The sequence below is a fragment of the Marmota monax genome, unplaced genomic scaffold, assembly GCF_021218885.2.
Source record: "Marmota monax isolate L192 unplaced genomic scaffold, Marmota_monax_Labrador192_F-V1.1 WCK01_AAM20220418_F8-fsc00012, whole genome shotgun sequence".
Lineage (NCBI taxonomy): Eukaryota > Metazoa > Chordata > Mammalia > Rodentia > Sciuridae > Marmota > Marmota monax.
The window spans coordinates 16,856,091-16,870,739 of NW_026695227.1; the positions used below are offsets into that span (position 1 = coordinate 16,856,091).

The 14,649-nt window shown below is 38.1% G+C and overlaps 1 protein-coding gene across 1 annotated transcript in view; it reads right to left on the bottom strand.

Annotated features, from left to right (window-relative positions):
- The window catches only part of Tmtc1 (transmembrane O-mannosyltransferase targeting cadherins 1), a 268,042-nt gene that overhangs the window by 122,662 nt on the left and 130,731 nt on the right, over nucleotides 1-14,649 (bottom strand). The gene's annotated exons all lie outside the window — the stretch shown is intronic.

A 14,649-nucleotide genomic window follows, 5' to 3' on the forward strand; every position in this document is an offset into this window, starting at 1 on the left:
CAAATCAATAAATATATTACAACCTACCAGGAAAGAAAAGTTTGATGAAAGCATACGACCCGCCTTCCTCAGGTACTGGGGATTGAACTTGGGGGCACTCTACTGTTTAGCCAAACATAGCTGGAAAAAGTAGCTGAGTAGCTGGGATTACAGGCATGTACCACCAAACCCAGCTCAAAATGTCCCTTCTTAACAGTACCCAGAATCTTGCAATAGATTTGAAAATATTTCATCATTTTTATAATAGATTGACACATATACTCCCCCATTAAAATGCCTGCATGAGAAATCACAATGCTTCCAGGAGAATTTATTCTTTAGTCTAGTCAATCTAACAATAGGCTCCTCACTTCCTTTTCTTAGAGCATTATGATAAAGGGCTTAGGATTGTGAATATATGTCTCTTACAACTTAGAAACATCTCTCTCAGGATCCAAGAGCCATTCCTTGAAAATGCAATCATTAGGAAGGATACGGCCTTGGTCACTCAGTCTCTGTGAGAGGATAGAATCCTAACTTAACAACTGCTGGCCAGCAGACACAGCTGGTTCAGTGGCATTTCCACAGACCAACTCTATAGTTTTCACTACTGTAACTCTGCCAAGCCCTGGCACCACTCCCTCCCCCAATCTCCTTTCAAAAGGCCCACCTCCGTGCACAAACCATAAGACTCAGCTTCTTCCCCAGTATCAGCAGTCACTGAGGGAAATCTGTTTTCAACAGTTTTGCTAATGTTCAACTAAGTTCATTCTGACTCCTACTTGAGATTAAAGGGAAAAATTAGATAATTCCTTATCCTCGTGGAATGTATTATCCAGTAGTAAAAATGGAACACACTAAATTGAAAAGGCAGAATAAGATGAATACAGTAAGTGCACACAGTGGGAAGAGAGAGTGTTCCCCACTCCTCAGACTCCTGGAGGGATTCTTGGCTTGACAGAGGTTACATCAGGTGTTTTATAAGTTACCTTCCAAAGTTCAGAGTCAAAGCAACTTGAATTCCTGTCAATGTAGCTGCCCTTCCCAGACCCTCCAACCTTCCCCTTCTTCCTTTTCCTGGAAGGTTGGCCACGGAAAATCACCCACAACCATCAGGGGGACAGTCACTGTAGATCATGATTCACTGCCCAGACCCTCAAGTTCCAACAGAGAAATGGGTGGAAGGAGTGTTGATATTGGGGTTTCTCAACACTTTCCTCTCTGCTATAATTTTTAATAAAATAGTAATGTACAAATAATATGATGGAATTGAGATGGAATCCAGACTTCGTCATTTAACAAAAATGAAAAACCACCTTTTCCTTTTTAAGCTTGTGTCTTTGAAACTGTCACATAAAAAAGTCTTCCCCACAGAAAACTGGTGGCATCACTTTCGGCTCCTCTCCTTACAGCGCTTCCAGGCGTTGCTGTCCACCTTCCAGAAGATTCTATGGGATTTAGCTTTACAGGCAAATGCTGAACCACGAAACTCCATAGGAAAATCAAGCAACCCTGTTGCACAGTTATACCCTAGCCCCTAAAAATTACTTGAAAAAAAATTCTTTTTGAAGTAATAGATCTAGACAATAATCATTGGTGGCTGCTGAAATTATTATCAAGTGAAAAGCTGATTATGTACTTTATATAGGATGGACTGGACTAAATCAGGTGCCTGAATATGACTAAATAATTCTAACATCACAGAAAGAGAGATGAAGAGCCTAATATTCTCCTGATAGAAATACACACAGCAACAGAGTAGTCTTGTCAAAAACAAAAACAAAGCCCTAAATTTTATCAAGTCCTAAAATTAAGGGCATTCACAGCACAGACAGGAAACAACAGTATATGTCACATGACTCCCAGGGATACAATGTGGGAATCCAGAAAGTGGGAAACACCATAGGACAAGTACCCTGTTTCTTAAGCAAATACTTTATTATGGTCATCTGTAAGTTGAAAGTGACCTTAGACACCAAAGAAAGTGCAGATTTTGTCCAGATGTGAATTCAAGCAAAGCACTATTAAAACTAATCATTTATGGAAATTAGAAAAAATCCGGAATGTTGACTGGCAACAGAATTGGATATAGAGAATCATGATCAATTTTCAAAATGTGATAATAGTATTGTGGTTATATTACTAGTCCTAATCTTTTGGAAACATATCATATGTGTATACTTATACACATATGAAATAGGGTGACTAAATCAAAATCAAGATTGGGGATGAAGATGAGAGCTTTGGATATGGATGAAACAAGATGGCCATGGTTATGATGTTATGAATGAGGATAACGTGTGAGTTCTTTATGCCATTTTCTTTACTTTTGTGCATATTTGATATGTTTTCATAATAAAAACGTTAAGTAGGGGGAAAGAGGCAAAAGAATTGCAAAATATATATATATATATATATATATATATATATATATCTTTTTTATTTTTAGGTTGCAGCTTGACAATGGAATACCAGCCAATGTTACATATAATTACTTATTTTAATTTTAAATTAACATTTTGGCTTTGCCCTGAAAGTTGTCCTCAGTTACTTATATTTTCTACATTTGCAATGTTGTATTGGCAAAAAGCAAAAAAAAAAAAAAAATATATATATATATATATATATATATATATATATTTATGTACAATCTCAATGTCGTTATATAGATTTTTTTAAAAGTTCATTATGCGGCTGGGGCTATAGCTCAGTGGCAGAGCGCTTGCCTAGCATGTATAAGGCACTGGGCTTGATCCTTAGCACCACATAAAAATAAATAAATAAAATAAAGGCATTATGTCCATCTACAACTACAAAAAAATGTAAAAACAAAAGAACAAAACAAAACAAAAGCTCATTATGACTTTTTACAGTCTGTAACTCATATATTTAAAAGGTGAAGTAAGCCAGAGAACTAAAAGCATTTTCCTTTGCTATAACACTAGGAAGGTCAAGACTATTAACTTATCCCAAGGTTCCCTCTTAAAAAAAAATATGTGTTACATCTACAAACTCAGAGATACTCTATCTTGTAGTGCATACCGATTCAGATCATGTTGCTAATAAACTCTTTAAGTACTATCTGAAATATTGACATAGCACTGGAAAATTTTGCAAGTTTAAGCACAAAGAAGCCATTTGGAATCACTCCAAAAGCTAATTACATTTTAGGGAGGGCTAGTAGAGCTAGCTGTAATCAACAACTAGAATATTTCTTTTTAACTCCTTGACTATGCATTACATTCAAGCTAATCATCTTGTTTATTCCTGCTAAAATTTCAGAAACCAAATAATCTGGGAATATCTCTGCCCTGCTGGGCTCTTTTTTTCAAAGCCAGAGCAAAGCCAAAATGAATTATTTACCGATTTTCCTACTATAAATTCTGCTAACAGGAGGAAAACTGTTAGAACATCTTGCCAACAAAATGAAATATACAGCACAGAGAGGCGGGAATTCAACCTAAGCAATTTAGTCATGCATTTTCATTGATAAGCCAGGAAAAACTAAAGAGGCTTCATGACAGACATACATGAAAGGAAAAAGAGAAGCTAAGGCTGTGGGCACATGGCATCCATTGAGTGGTACCTGATGAAACTGACTTTGTAAATTGAAATCTGCATTTTTAATCAAGGAAATCAAGAGTATTTTAAGTGAAAAAAAATAGACACAGATTCTTTTCTTTGCCTTTGCAAAAACCTTTTTGGCTAAGAAATAACATTACCCGAACATATTTCCTTATCCTATGCAGATGCCTTCAGTAGATACACATGAAAAAAATCATGTACCACATGAAGAAATATACAGCCCTTGCTTATTTTACATAAAATAATACTGTTCAAAGAAGCATTCTTTTCCTTTCACATATAAAATCCTTTATTGTTTTATGAAGAGAGGGCCTTGGGTTCACTGAACACACTTGCCTCCTTTGGCAGGGCACTGCTAACACTATCAAAATATTAAACTCAGCATAAGATGCTTTTATTACCCTGCGCTGCCCCAACTTTGCATCTACCCACCAGGCTTGGAGATGTGTTCTGTTCCTTCCCAGGTGGTCGCCTATTTTCATCCTCACAACTCCTGAATTAGCCCTCATGCTTCAGAGGGTCTCCACAGCTTTGCCATTCCCTAGCAATGATAGAACTATGCAGGCATCATCTGCTTATCAGTATGTAGCACCTTCTTCCCCTGCCTATAACCTTTTCCAGAGTATAGCCACTTCCCACATTAACCCTCTTAAAAGGCAAAAATCAACAATCGAATTCAATAAATATTGATTACTTATCTGCTTTTTTTTCTAGGTGCTGAAGGGTATGAAGATCTAGCCCCTGCTCTCTACAAGGGTATTTCCACTGAGTTGCTGGTGAGAATAGATTCACACATTACACAGTTCGGTATGGTATAATATAAATAACATCAAATTTCAATGGCATTCTAAGGAATCAGAGACTAGTGAAAAGTGAAAAATTAAGGGAAGAGGTTCTCAAATCTCCACAGAATGTAAACAGGTGGAAAGATGGATAACAGAGGGTACAGGCAGGGCCACCAAATAAAGATGGTTTTAAACTATAAATGAACATGGTATTTTGTAAGAACAGTTAAAAGTATAGGATTAAAATGTATAATATTAAAATTATAAAATGGCCAGGTATTGTGGCACATACCTATAAACCTTCCTACCTGGGAGGCTGAGGCGAGCCAGCCTGGGAAACTTAGCAAGATTCTGTCTCAAAAAAACAAAAAGTGGCTGGGGATATAGCTATGGTAAAGCAACACTAGGGTTCAATCCCCATTACCACAAAAATATATAAATAAAATGACTCCCACAAGAATATCTAAAGTGAAAAAATATCTTATCGAGTGTTGGTGAAGATATAGAGCACTTGGAACTTTGAAACACCACTATAAATTGATTAAACCACTTTGGAGAACTGTAGGCAGTTTCAAGAAAGCAAAACAAATACATACTTTCTGACCTAGCCAGCCAGCATTGCACACATATATTTCCCAAAAGGCATAAGGTTGTTCAAGACAATACTACTCTTAAGAGTCAAAATCTGTAGACAGCCCTGATGTGCATCTACAATAAAATGAATACACATATTATAGGATACCATTGAAAGAAAATCTATTCAGCAATGAGAATGAATACAAAAATGTGGATGAACCTCATAACGATATGGGGAACAAAGACAGAAGACACACACACACACACCAAAAAAAAAACTCAAGTTAAACTATAGTCAAGGATAGGATAACTAGATCTGACATCTGACCCCCCCCCCCCCAACCAGGTCTGGAAGCAGAAAGTCATAGACAATTGCCATCAAATGGATGATGCAGAAGGTGGTCTGTCACCCTCATTGCCTTGCTCCCCACAGCAACAGAAGTGCCAGGTAAATGCTATGACCCTCTCTGGGGACATTCCATCAGTAGCACTGAATGCTTGCTGTCTCACTCAGCACATGGGAACTGAGATGGCAAGACCATTTCCAAACACTTAATGAATCAGGAAAAGAGATTCAAACAGCTCTCTGACCAGCTTCTCACTGTGTCTCATTAAAGTTCTTCTGGCTTATGAAGACCAGTGGTCCAATCAAACCAGCTCAATTAATGGTAGAACTATTTTTAATTTCCCAGAAGAATACAAAGACAGGAAACTCAGACTAAAACCACTCTTCTTAGAAACACAACCAAGCAGCTACAAGAAAGAAAGGTAGTACTCTCCATTGGGGCTCCAGGTCTCCTTTGTGGCTACCCTGTTGTCTTGGAATTTGATCCACCTCGTCTGTCTGTTCTAGGCTTCTCATGTTTGTTCATAACTGAGTCTGTAAGCACTGTCCCTGGGGTTGTCCAGGTGTCTACTTCTCTGTTGTCTTTATATAGTGGTCCCTTTGCCACCAGGAGGCTCCATTGCAGATTTCACATTCCTGGGAGCAGCACCTGATTAACTCACCTACTTTCTAGATTTATTTCTTATAGATGACTGAACTTCAACTCCCCTGATCCTTCATGTCCCAGAATGGATGTCACTTCCTCTGACAAGCTTCTCTTGTCACAGTCCCTCTCCATGCCAGGCTGGTGTCTTCTAGCATCAGGATTTATCACCCTGATTTTTACCTGTGCATTAATACGCTGTCTTTCCTACTAAAATGGCTCCTTAAATATATGGAAATCAACCTGATATTAAAATAAGGCCTAAAGATCTGGAAATGTTTAAATTTTGTACTTTTATTCTAGCCCAAGGCAACCATATACTTTTCTATACTTCAACAAAAAATACCTCTTCCATTTCCAATTACCCAGGAATGTGGCTGATGGGTACAGACTGAAGATTATGGATTTCTGTAGCCCAATCTGCACCTAATGCCATGGAATACTGAGGACCATACCATGGAATGCTGAGGACCATACTGGTCATGGCATTCCTCATTCATAGAGGCATCTTCATAAAGCTATGCCAGGCTTATGTTTTTTTTCTTTTGCATTTAACTGCAATGAATATAGTTTAAGTGAAAACTTATTACTATAAAGTGAATAAACTATAAAGTGAATCTGAAATGTCATTTAAGTTTTTCTGACCTTTGATATGCTAATAAGTAATCTTGTAAATAGAGACAGTTTGATCACAACAGAAAAAAAATGAAGTTTACCATCAAAGACTGCTAGTAACTTTTTACCCATATATCTGTAAAAGAGCAAATAGAGCTTCTGCAAAATAAATGCATGGTTCATTTCTTACCTGTGATCTCTTTCTTTCTCTATAGCACATAACAGCATCTTTATTTCAAACCATTATACTTCCTCTCATTGAGCACAGCTTCAACATCCATCAAGCAGACATGGTCTGACTGCTTACTATACAGCAGGCTCAGGTTTCCACAGAAAAGTCCTGTTGGCCTGTTAATGAACCCTAGCCAAATATATTAAAAATCCCGCTAACATGGACCACATTTTCTATTTTTTAAGGCGCTGAAAAATTGGGTTATCTGATAACAGCAAAACCTCTTCGAAGTGGGCAGGAGTCTCATTCTTGCAGCAAAGGACACAGTCTTAAAGAGGCTACAATTCGTTCCATGTCCCACAGCAAGCTCATGGCAGAATTGGCACACACACAATAGGGATTTCTGACTCCAAATACAACTCCCTACTGTGTCAAATGGTCTTCCATCAGCATTTTTTTATTAATATGGATAACTGAAAGGAAATAGGTTGGATGAAGCACCAGAATTCAGCTGAGCTGCACCTGCTAGAGACCCAGACTTACTCCTTGACTAGTGCAGCTCAGATGAACTTGAGATTTCATGCAGTTAAAGCAGGGCTGACATACACTCAAAATCTGGTTACAATCTCCTCCAACATTATATCCAGCAGGTGACTGCACTGCTGAAATGTTTGTTAGAACATCCCATAACAAGAAATAGAAGCTTTAAATCAAAGTTTCGGTTTGACATTTTATTCATTATGAAAAGTAATTTTTGCTTTTATGTTCTACTGTTAGCAGAAAATAAAAGAATTGCTCCTTTAACTTTCCTCAGCTTCTCAGAGATTTAAGACTGCAATGAAAATACAATATGTAGATTTAAAGGATTAGACAGGCTTCGTCAAAAAGTAAAAACTAGTAAGTGATCCAGATCAGCATTTTCTAACAACTAGTCCCTAGTTCACAGGTAAAATTTGCTACCTCTGCAAGCTCCCTGTTCTGACTCCTCTTCCTCCCTCTTCCTTATATTTCTCCCCTTCATTTCTAGTATCCAAAACAATTCAGAAAAGTTACTACTACAGAGTGTCTCTTTAGTTTGGAAAACTACACTTAATATTCTTGATAATCTCTTTTATCCCCAAGAAGCTATTTTTCTCTGAACATAATATGAAATTCACAGTGGGGGCCACACCCCCTGTAGAGATCGCTTCAGCCACAGGAGACCCTGTCTGTACACATGGGTCTCACAAAGTGTGATACCCAGAAACATGGAGGCTGCTGGTTAAGGACAGATTGTGCCATTTAATCTTGTGCCGTGTTAATCAGAATCTCTGTGCCATGAAGCAGGGTCTTTGGTTTAAATCTGCCTCCTGGATGATTCTGTTATTCCCTCTGGTTTGGTAATCATTGCTTTAAAAAAAGAGCCTGGTGCAGTGGCATACATCTGTAATCCCAGAAATCCAAGAGGTGGAGGCAAGAGGATCACAAGTTCAAGGCCAGCCTCAGCAATTTAGCAAGAACCTGTCTCAAAATAAGCACTAAAAAGAGCTGGGAATGTAGCTCAATGGTAAAATTAATTAATTCATTAATCAATTAATTAATTTTTAAAAAGAAATATAATAGCAAAATAACTTTAGTTTCATTTTTTTTAAAAAAAAGAGTTTTGAGGTTTCCTAAACATGTTTTAAAGATACTGGTGGTTGATAGAGCAAGAACAGAGAAGAGAATTTTGCATAGTTTTCCTTAAATACACAAGTATTATTTTTAAAAAAGAAAAAAAAATTAATTCAATAACTATTAGTTCAGAGTTTATTATGACATAGCCACACACTAGGGACTTCACCAATGTCCTAAAGCTATAAAAACTAAACCACAAGGTGTTGTACATATTGGGAACAATCAACTGAAAATGGAAAGACAGAGAAAGAAATGTTTTTATAAAGAAGTTGAAAAAATAAAAATAAAAATAGAAGTTGAGTCCTACCTTAACATTATTTAATATTTTCCTACAGTGTAATAATACAAGCCTTTGCCTGTATTTTTGAACAGCAGAAACTGATCTACTCACTTAAGCAAACCTATTCTAGCTGCCTATCCAGGACTCTATCTCAAGAAAAACCAGAATGCTAAAAGCAGGACTTTATATTCTTTCAACGAAAATCCCATTTTATATGTTTCCTGGATTTGAAAGATAGATATTTTCAGAATCTTAAAGGCAATACTTCTTCCATCAGGTATATATTACTTTGTGTCCTGTCCCCTTCAAATCTGGAAAGATAAAACCGATGACCAGGCAGCAAGGCCTTGACAGTGGAAACATGTCATTTCCATTGCAGGTTCCAAACATATACAGAGGCCATGCTTAACTGAGGCTTCTGCTTTTATCTATAATCCCAGACTTACAAGATTCAATGTTGAAGTGACCCATTTCTAAAGATACTTTAGAAACAAAACTAAATTCTGGACTGACACTTTTCTGACAGGAAAAGTTACACATAAATCTATTTATTCCACCTCTTCTCAAATGCATAAACATCAAATCCACAAATGTAGACTATCTGGGTACTGGACCCTAGAAGTGGTACTTTAACATGATGCTCAAGTGTGTTTGAGGTGTACCTGGGTTTGACAATATGGCTGGAATAAAACCACAAAGCCCTGCCTGGTCTAGCCAGGGCATAATTTGAGTGGAAATTTATAAGGATCAAAAGCAACCATGGTCGTGGGTCTTGAAGGGCACTATTTTTAGATGTAAATCATATTCTAAGTTAGTCTTCATATCAAAAAGCAAGAATTCTCCCACGACTCAGAATCAGCTAAGCAAACTATGAGTTGGTAGATTGGAAGGAAGCCCGTGAACCAGAGGCCCACAAAGCTGCCGAGAGCCAACTGCCATCCTTCCACCTTTAATCCCAGAATCAGGTCAAGAGCGCCATATTTGATCTACACCAATGCTGTCCATCAGATACGTAATACAGTCACAGTGAACTTTCAGATTTCTGTAAACTATGTTAAAAAGAGGTAAATGTGGGCTGGGGCTGTAGATCAGTGGTAGAGCGTTTGCCTCGCACGTGTGATGCACTAGAGTCAATCCTCAGCACCATATAAAAATAAATAAAGAAAGATATTGTGTCCACATACAATTAAAAAAAAAATTTAAAGGAAAACTTTAAAAAGAGAATAAAATGAAGCAACCAATTAATTTTAATAATGTATTTTATTTTAATGACTGTATCCAAAAATCATTTAATATAAAATTAATATAAAAATTGTTAATGGCATATTGCACTTTTTTTTTAGTGTGTCCTTTACACTTATAGCACATCTTAATTTAGCCACATCTGAAGTGCTCAGTAGCCACATGGAACTCAGGGCTCCTATACTGGATCTAGACAGTCACTTTTTGCTGCCCCAGCCATTCTCTCCTACACTCATATGTTCTTGGTTTTATCTTCTTCATTCAGTGTTTCTACTCCACACCCATTCCACTGTGCTTGGCTATAAGCCTCTTCCACTTGCTCTGCAGTCACAAATTATTATCTTCTTCTTGTGTTTTCTTATTAAACATGTCTGTCTCTATTCACTCCCTTTAATCTCTGGTGAAAATTTCTGTCCTGACTGTTGTTCCTACAGAAATTTCACATGGGAATAAGAGTGATGGGAGTAATTGAAACTGTGATGATAAAATTTTGCTTAGTTGTTAAAAAAAATGATTCAATGATAACTAAGAGCAACTGAAAAACAAAGGTGACAGAGAAGTCTTCATGATTAATATAAATGGGGCTACAGCTGCGGCCATTCAGACTTTCAAGGTTTGAGAACATGAAGGATGCAGAAGGTTAAAAAGGGAGCCAAGTTAACACACAGAAAGAAAGAGAGGCTGGTCCAAGCAGAATTCCCTTAGGTGCCCCTGGTTAGGGGCTCCGTCACCCTTCTAGAGGAAGAATCAGAAATTAATATCAAGAGCCACACTGTAATATATTTGTATTTTGTTATACTTGTAATCATGCAAGTTAACCAGACATTTCACAGTATGAATTCCATGATCACAAGGAAATATTTTTTTGCCTATATGAAGTGACACGTATACAGAACTCAGCAGATATTTTTCAAGACAGAGAACTGGACAGGGTATGGGGGGTGGGGGAATGGTGGACAATTGGTGATTATAATCAAATTTCTGTTACTCAGAATAGAATATCAGGTATATTACACTCCTCAGAAGGGTGGCTGGACAGGGTTCAATAATATCTAAGAGTACTCAGGGTAACCAGGATTACCATTCATCCATCCAACAGCGTTTCCAGGGTTTATTTTGTTGCTTGCTCTGAGTCAAAGGCTAGTAAGACCAAGAGATAAATTTTAAGGGCCAGCAGAGCAATTCTCACCCACAGAGCTATAAGCAAAACTATGCAATACTTAAAGTCTGAGCACAGAGCATCTTCACACTCAGTGTCTAATGGACAGATTCACAGATTCTGGGAGGCTCTAGGATTCTGAGGGGTTCTGTTCTGGTGGTTCATGACATAGGCTTGAAGATCTTTACTAATAATTATTACATGGGGAGAAATTTTTATTATTAAAAAAGCTAGACCTGGCTGGGAGTGTAACCCCAGTCACTAGGAAGGCTGAGGCAGGAGGATCTCAGTTTGGAGAGATCCGCAACTTAGCAAGACCTTGCCTCAAAATAAAAAGTAAAAAGGGCTGGGGATGTGGTCAGTGGGTTAAGCACCCCTTGGTTTTCATCCCAGTCCCTTCAAACAAAACAAAACAAAAACGCTGGAATTTCTCTCTAGGAGGAAACAGTCATTTTAATTGTTTTGTTGTAGTTGTTTTTGTTTTAAAGACAAACAACTCATAGGTCATGTCAGACACAAAGCACAAAGCTAAGCATTCATCCAGTCTGTTCAATTTTCCTCTGAGGCATCCAGGAAATCTCAGCCCCTGCAGCTGGGTAGGACAGACAACTTCTGGCCAGCAGGTCTGGGCAGAGGTGATGTGGGTCTCTCAAAGCTGAAATATGAGCAATGTGGTGAAATACTTGATGATATTAAGGAATTACTGACATTTTTCTTTTATTTTTTAGGTATCATGAAAATATTATGGTTATATTTTTTAAAAGAAAAAAATAATAAATGAATTGATACCATATTTGTGACTGGTTTCAAAATGGTCCACTGGTAGGTAGAAAAGAGGTTGGAAGTGGGTGGGGTTGTCGATGAAACAAGACTGAGCACAATGGATAAATGACGAAACTGGGGGAGAAGGACTAACAAGGAGTTCATTATTGTATTCTCTCCATGTTTATAATATGTATCTGAAAGCTTCAACAGAGAAGGGTGGGCCTTCTAGCTTTCACTTCCTCTGCTACTTAGCCCCTCTGGATTTCAGGACCATGAAGCAGCTCAGAGCTCACAGCCAACACCTGGAAGATGGCAGTCTTTTTCTGTGAGCAAAAATTAAAACTCTTCATGTTAATAAATTATGCCTTATCACTGTGTGTGTGTGTGTGTGTGTATAATCTCACCTATAAGAAGGTAAAAAGGTATAAAATTTTGTAGGATTTCTATAAAATAGCTCAATTTAAGTGTTTCTGGGTGTCCTCAATATGAGATGATTGGACTGAACGGGTTAAGCCATTTTGAATTCAGAGTCTGCCATCACCTCAGCCTAGTGAGTCACACCTGAGTAGGATGTAAATACATGTGGTTCTGGAGAAAATTTAGCCTTTGATGGATCAGATCACTTGGGGCTGTGTAAAAAATTAATAGGAATTTGTCAGGAGGAAGAACAGAAGAACAACAAGGTAGGACTGAGCAAATAACCAAGGCAAGAGACTTGCCAAAAATAGGTCAGTCCATGAAAAAGCCCTAGGGGAAGAACGGCTAAAGGACTTCCTGGATGGTGATTAATGTCAGTTAATTGTGGCATGGGTCTATAACATAGCTCTGCTCCTGTCCTATGAGTCTGGTTGCTCACACACACACACACCTTAATTGAGGGATATTTTAGGGGTTTTTAATGTGAAAGGTCTGTGTCCTGAATCTTTGGTGACACAAAAGAGGAAATGACAATAGCAATGGACATATGAGTGAGATGAAGAGTTCATCAGGAAAGGGAAAGTGGAAGGCAGATGCCCATGAGAATGTAAGGCCCCAGGGAACAAAAATCCTGGGATGTCAGGTCACCCCAGCATGTGGGAAAAAGATCTGAGTCAATTTTATTTATATCTCAAAAAGGAAGACCTAAAATGGTATTGGGGATCCACAATTATGCATTCTATGCCATCCTCATGACAGAGCAGTACTATTCTCACCTGGCTTATCATGGGGTGAATAACACTCCTTTCACCACATAAAAGTGAACAAACACCTGCCCAGATGAAATTGTCATGATGACAAAAAGCAAAATAAGGATAGATTTAATCTAGAGAGGGCAGAGAAATGGCTTCAAAAACAGGTAAATGTAGGTGTCATGTCCACAGAAGCATCATATATATGAGAGTGGAGTCCATTATCCATTCATCCATCATACAATAAACAAATATTATAATCCATCCTGCTTAAAACCACACACAACCTGTATAACCTGCCAGCAATGCAAAGAAATGTAAGATATGGCCTCTACCCTTGAGAAAGCCACACCTTCATGAAAAGAAAAATTGGCAAAGAGTTCACAACAATAGCATGCAATATTTAAAAAAAGAGAGAGAGCGCTCAAAATTGAGTAAGAAATCTCAAGCAAGATTTCAAGCAAGAATCAACAATAGCCAAAGGGGGAAGAAAAAGAGCATTGTAGGACTGGAAGCAGCATGAAAATAGGCTGAGGTTAAAAAAAAAAAAAAGCAGAGATGAATTTAAGGAACTAAAGCAGTTTACTCTGGGTCATGTCTAAGGCTAGGGAGGAAGGGAAGAGAGGAGTCAATGAATGGAACAAGGCTGGTGGCACATGCCTATAATTTTGGCATCTTGGGAGGGTGAGACAGAGGACAGGTAACTTAGAAAGGCCCTGAACTACTTAGTGAGACCCTGTCTTAAAAAAAGAAACAGGGTTGGGGATGTGGCTTAATGGTTAAGCTCCCCAGGGTTCAACCCCTGGTACCCGAGAGAGAGAGAAAGTGAGAGAGGGAGAGAAGTAAAGAAAGCAGCAAAGGCCAGATCCTTAGCCTTTAGCCTAAAGAAAACAGGAAGCTACCAACCTTTAGAAATACCAACTGGGGAGGGTGTGGAGGATGCATCTGAAGACAGCAAACTGTGGTAAGAGGGACAAGTTAGAAAGTTCTGTCAGTAATGCAGGCAAAGACCATGAGGGCCACAGAGAAGATGGCAGCAACAGGGATGGCCACCAGTGAGCAAATTCTAAAGATTAAGAAGATCAGAGTCACAGGACTGCATGGATGTGAGGAATGACAGGGATGTAGTCCTCAGTCACAACTGCCAGGTTATTTGGCTTCCACAACTGGGGGGAACTGCTTGTCAAGAGAAAGTTGTACAGTCAAAATACAATGTCTTCTTTGTTCTTTGGATTCTAATTACACTACTCTTCTCAAATGGAAAGTAGATGCATTTATAAGTCAGTGTCATGTCATCAATTGATCCATAGGATCTCAATTAATTATAGGTTGGTAAAGTTAAGGATCCATTACAAAGGATCAACTGGCAGCTGATACTATCTGAATGTGTGGATAAAAGTAGAAAGGTAGAAGATGAAGTATTCCATCCCCAGAGCACCTTGAATAAATGAGGCTTGACATACCCAATGGTCAAGAATAAGATGCCAAATTCTAAATTACCTATAAACTCATGATAACATAAACTGTTCAAAGTACAGCTTAAAAAATATCTAAAGGCTGGCATGGTAGCATATATCTGCTATCCCAGCAACTTGGGAGGCTGAGTAGGAGGATCCCAAGTTCAAACCCAGCCTGAGCATCTTAGAATCTGTCCCAAAATAAAAAATAAAAAAGGGC